The sequence below is a fragment of the Gigantopelta aegis genome, chromosome 9 (assembly GCF_016097555.1).
Source record: "Gigantopelta aegis isolate Gae_Host chromosome 9, Gae_host_genome, whole genome shotgun sequence".
Classification (NCBI taxonomy): domain Eukaryota; kingdom Metazoa; phylum Mollusca; class Gastropoda; order Neomphalida; family Peltospiridae; genus Gigantopelta; species Gigantopelta aegis.
The window spans coordinates 43,698,315-43,704,314 of record NC_054707.1 but is presented as its reverse complement, the minus strand read 5'-3'; positions in this window follow the sequence as shown (position 1 = coordinate 43,704,314).

Below are 6,000 nucleotides of genomic sequence, written 5' to 3'. Positions count from 1 at the left end.
CCTGTAGACCGATGGCCTAACCACTACGCCACCGAGGCCGGTCGCCGGTGCACCACGACTGGTACATCAAAGGCCGTGGTATGTGCTTTCATGTCTATGGGATGGTGAATATAAAAGATCTCTTGCTGCTAATCGAAAAGAGTAACCCATGAAGTGGCGACAGCGGGTTTCCTCCCTCAATACAGGCGCGTGCGGGGGTGGGGGTGGGGGTCGAAACCCCCCTGCTCAAGGCGAAAAAAATATATCTGTGTGGTCCTTGGCCATATGTTTGACGCCATATAACCGTAAATAAAACGTGTTGATTGCGTCGTTAAATAAATCATTTCCTTCCTTCCATTTCCGTGCATTCGAAGTGTTTCTAATCACCCTAGTGTTTCTTATACCACAAAATGCATTTTTGTTTTTAAAACCGGAGATACGTCTAAGAAGTAACGGTTACGAGTTCTGGTCTAGTTTAGGGACATTTCCCCATTTGAACGTCATAGACTCTTGTATCACTTTATTGCAACCTTATTCAAATGTGTTATAGGTTTGTAGATTAACCAAACTTAGTGTTATTTTAACGGATTGAAACTTTAAACTACCTTTTGGTACCTAACATACGATCACCGTCTGCAACCCATCACACTTCGGGCATATTGATCTACCACTGACCTATAGTTTTTTTTATGCCAGATGGCATGGCCTAAAGTTAGTGATAGGGGTTTTAGTAAATTTATTTTACTTTATATTTTTCTTTATAATCTTTCTTTCTTTCTTTTTATTTATTTTTTCTTTACAATAAATCAATAATGTACTGGAATCCGTTACAGTAATGATGTATATTTCAATCATACAAAAAGTGACTTTGCAGACATAGTAACGCGGTAATTGAACAAATAAGGAATTTTAAAAATCTCCACTACGGCATCATTTACTGAACGCAAAAAACAATCTGATTAAAATTAGCTCTACTGGTCTCACCAGTAGATCTAACAGCATTGCGTGGACTCCCATGTCCAGGTGACATTTCATCTATAAATAACAATTTAAATATCGACCAATTACACTTCGCCTTTTATAACGTTATTCGGGAGCATACAAAGTCTAAAAATATCGGTCGAGACTATTTATGCAATAGGCGAACTTGTTGGTCTATTTCAACATTGAAAACACAGGGAGGAAAGTGCAGTAATAAACTCTGGATTGTAAACTAGTATAAACAGATTTTATGGCTATACCATCACGGTGTGGGTTTTTTCGTCTTAAAACTAATTTTATATAAAATGTTATATTGAAATTAGTTTCCGGCATACTTCGTAATTCACCCGAATCATTTCGTATACCCTCGGCATAATCCCGAATGTTTTCAAATTCTTTTCAAATCACTGGCATGATTTTGCAAGTAAGGTTTTGATTGGTTGAATGAAAAGTCAACTGGACATGAGCTCCAACGGACTGCTGTTAGATCCACATGTATTAGTGGAGCAAATTTTAATTAGATTGCGCAAAAACGACATTTCAACAACGTAATCCATGGCAGGAACGGATATGATCTCCACCTGTGTTCCTCGCAGCAGTGTGTCGTCATCTGGTGGTTCTTCTGATGACACCCTGTACAGGGGTCTCCAGTTACTGGGGGTTAATGGGCGGGGCTTCATTACAAGTCACCGGTCATCTAGTCTGAATCATGTTCGACAGGCGCTAGATATGGGAGATATGGTGGCGATGATTGGACAGGATAGTAGGGCCTCCACGAGTCCATAATATTGGACTCGAGTACTCGAGGGTCAAACTCGACCCGGACCCGAGTACCCGACACGTACACTAGATGATGATGAGACTAAGGAATAAAGTTAAATAGAATTATACATTTTAATTCCAGGGCTGAACATGGATGCCAAATCATGTCATTGTATTGCATTTAGAAACCGGTTGATATATTTAGTGTTATGGTGGATGGACGGCCAGTTTTAAAAAAGAAACTAGCGCATGATCTTATAATTATTGTGTCACTTATATCGTTGATTATCTAAGCCTGAAATTATTGTCCTACATTGTCCAGTGTATTATAGTTGATTCCACCTTGTACGGGTACTCGGGTCCTGTGAACGGACTCGAGTCTTGCTAGACTGGACCCGTGCCCGAGTACTCGAGTACTCGTGGAGACCCTACAGGATAGTGTTTTGCCGATGTTTGAAGTTGATGCTGTATTTAATGGTCTGATCTCGTGCATGATTACGTCATGAGGTTGCAACGCCACCGAGTAAGGAACGACTGTTTCGGGGCACCATATTCACGTATGTCTGAGTTGTAACTCGACCATGAAAGACGTGTAGACGTATTTTTCCAAAAAAATAGCGGGGGTGGGGTGGGGGCGTCACTTCCCTCTGTTTGGTTCTAGACCCTGAAATTGTCTTACACTTATATTTGTCAAATAAAAGTATATGTTAGTACTATATATTTAAAATATAGGCAATTTCCAACATTTGCCATGATGAGTTTTACTTGTAGAAAGAAGAAAAGTGCATTTTAGAACATCGTCTTCATTAAACATTGGTGAATCAACTTGTTCCGCGGATGGTGGCCGTTTTCCATACCGGCCTCGGTGGCGCAGTGGCTAAACCACGGACTAGAGGCTGGTAGGTATAGGGTTCGCAGCCCGGTATCGTCTCCAACCCAGAGCGAGTTCTTAAAGTAAAAAGTAAAGTTTGTTTTATTTAACGACGCCGCTAGAGCACATTGATTTGAGTTCTTAAAGGGACACACCCTAGTTACGGCTATTTGTTAACCATTACGGCGTTGTTTTTCGCTATTAAACCCCATTTTTCACAAATAAAATTGCAATTTACTTACATTTTATTATTTAGAATACACATTTCCATTCACCTGAAGTGCTTTTTGGTAATCCTGATGTTTGTAAAACCACGAAATGCATTTTTTTTCATAAGACGTTCTGTCGAGAAAAAACCGTTAAGCAAGCGAGGTCCAATCTATTTTTAGAGGGGATATTTCCATTTCAATGTCACAGACGTTGGTATATCATATTGGTTCGGTTTGTTTTCTCGTGCACGGTTCGCGCAATCAACATCCGATTTGTTGTTGTTCATTTGTGAGATTTTTCTTCACAGTTCGTGAACATTTTCAGTAACAATAAAGTTCAGACAAGTAAGTGTCTCAATACAAAACGTTACAAACCCTTAAAACCAATAATTTTGTTAAGTCTTACGATATCTGGAGAGGGGATACAACCAGGACAGAACAGTTGGAACATGTCCAGGAGAGGTAAAACGAACGCACCCCAAGTCTGTGAAATTTGTCGTGACGTAGGCATTGTTGTGCTTCGAGCGACATCTACCGGTGACATCAGAATACTAACTTTCAAAATTATTTCAAGCAATTGGGACATGGGGATTCCCATGGTATTTATCGATATAAAACCTGCTTTTTCACTCCATTTGATAAAAACGTGATCTAAGTGTGTTACAGGTTTGTAGATTAACCAAATTATAATTTATTTTCGCTGGATGGAACTAGGGTGTGCGGCTTTAAGGGCTCAATGGGTAGGTATACGGCCACTACACCCTCTTCTCTGTTACTAATCACTAATCAACTGTGTGCCCAGGACAGCGTGCTTGAACCGTATTGGATATAAGTTGAAATGAATTTTTTCCCTTGGTGTTGGATTGAACGTGTAAATTAAATCAGACGATTTCGGTCTGGGGTTGTGACACGCCATTGTGACAATTTAACTTTCTCGTCGCTAAACGTGGGAGCAATCAAAACAGTGCAATGCTAGTGTCCTGTCTCTCCCAATAAGATATAAATTAATAGCGGCAACATGAAAGTTATAGCATCCACTACATGAAAGAAGACGACGAAGACAGAGGAGGGAGAGAAAGTTAAAGGACAAAAGGGAAATAACTTTTACAAAATACATAGAATAGCAGTCTAAAATGAATTACATCCCTTGAATTACACATCGCAGCATCGAACTTCGAAATAACAGTGGGAAAATGTGCGACTAAAACACACACACACACATAATGATCGGCCTTAGATCCAACCAATGATTCAAGACAGGTTTAACGCTAATCATTAGCACTGGTTGCGGAAGCTCTAGTTTTGTTGTTTTCTTTGGGTTTGCGTTTGGGGGAAGCATTAATTGCACAATGTGCTGGGGGATATGATAGTATCATGACATTAAATAGACAGACTGGAGAGGAATATTTCTGTAACAAAACCTCTGCAACATTATGAAAATGACTATTTGACGTCCAAGATAGTTAACATGCATCACCACTTGAACATGAGATGAGAGAGAAAACTACTGCAATGCGTTAGGTTTAGCCTATGTGGGGGGCAGTTAAAGTATCTTTCACATGCACATTCCCATCCCCATTCACAGTACATACCACAGACTCTGAAAAAGTCCAGACAAATTATACAAGCCGTATCCCCAGCAAATGGTCTGTCACCGAACTACTCTTTTCCCTGTGTCATGATACTATCATATCCCCAGCAAATGACCTCACTGAACTACTCTTTTCTCTGTGTCATGATACTATCATATCTCCAGCAAATGATCTGTCACTGAACTATTCTTTTCCCTGTGTCATGATACTATCATATCTCCAGCAAATGATCTGTCACTGAACTATTCTTTTCCCTGTGTCTGTCACCGAGTACTCTTTTCCCCATGTCACGATGCTATCATATTCCTCAGCAAATGATCTGTCAAGTATTCTCCCTTTTCCCCCGTGTCATACTATCATATCCCCCAGCAAATGATCTGTCACTGAACTATTCTTTTCCGTGTCTGTCACCGAGTACTCTTTTCCCTGTCACGATGCTATCATATTCCTCAGCAAATGATCTGTCAAGGACTACCCTTTTCCCTGTGTCATGATACTATCATATCCCTCAGCAAATGATCTGTCACCGACTACTCTTCCCTGTGTCTGTCACTGAACTACTCTTTCTCCTGTGTCATGATACTATCATATCCCCCAGCAAATGACCTGTCATTGAACTACTCTTTCCCGTGTAATGATACTATCATATCCCCCAGCAAATGACCTGTCAGTGAACTACTCTTTCCCCTGTGTCATGATACTATCATATCCCCCAGCAAATGACCTGTCAGTGAACTACTCTTTCCCCTGTGTCATGATACTATCATATCCCCCAGCAAATGACCTGTCATTGAACTATTCTTTCCCCTGTGTAATGATACTATCATATCCCCCAGCAAATGACCTGTCACTGAACTACTCTTTTCCCTGTGTCATGATACTATCATATCCCCCAGCAAATGACCTGTCACTGAACTACTCTTTCCCCTGTGTCATGATACTATCATATCCCCCAGCAAATGACCTGTCACTGAACTACTCTTTCCCCTGTGTCATGATACTATCATATCCCCCAGCAAATGACCTGTCACTGAACTACTCTTTACCCTGTGTCATGATACTATCATATCCCCCAGCAAATGACCTATGACTGAACTACTTTTCCCTGTGTAATGATTCTATCATATCTCCCAGCAAATGACCTGCCACTGACTACTCTTTTCCCTGTGTAATGATTCTATCATATCTCCCAGCAAATGATCTGTCACTGAACTACTTTTCCCTGTGTAATAATTCCATCATATCTCCCAGCAAATGATCTGTCACTGAACTACTTTTCCCTGTGTAATGATTCTATCATATCCCCCAGCAAATGATCTGTCACTGAACTACTCTTTTCCCTGTGTAATGATTCTATCATATCCCCCCAGCAAATGATGCTGTCACTGACTACTCTTCCCGTGTAATGATTCTATCATATTTCCCAGCAAATGATCTGTCACTGACTACTCTTTTCCCTGTGTAATGATTCTATATCTCCCAGCAAATGATCTGTCACTGACTACTCTTTTCCCTGTGTAATGATTCTATCATATCACCCAGCAAATGATCAGTCACCGACTACTCTTTTCCCTGTGTAATGATTCTATCATATTACCCAGCAAAT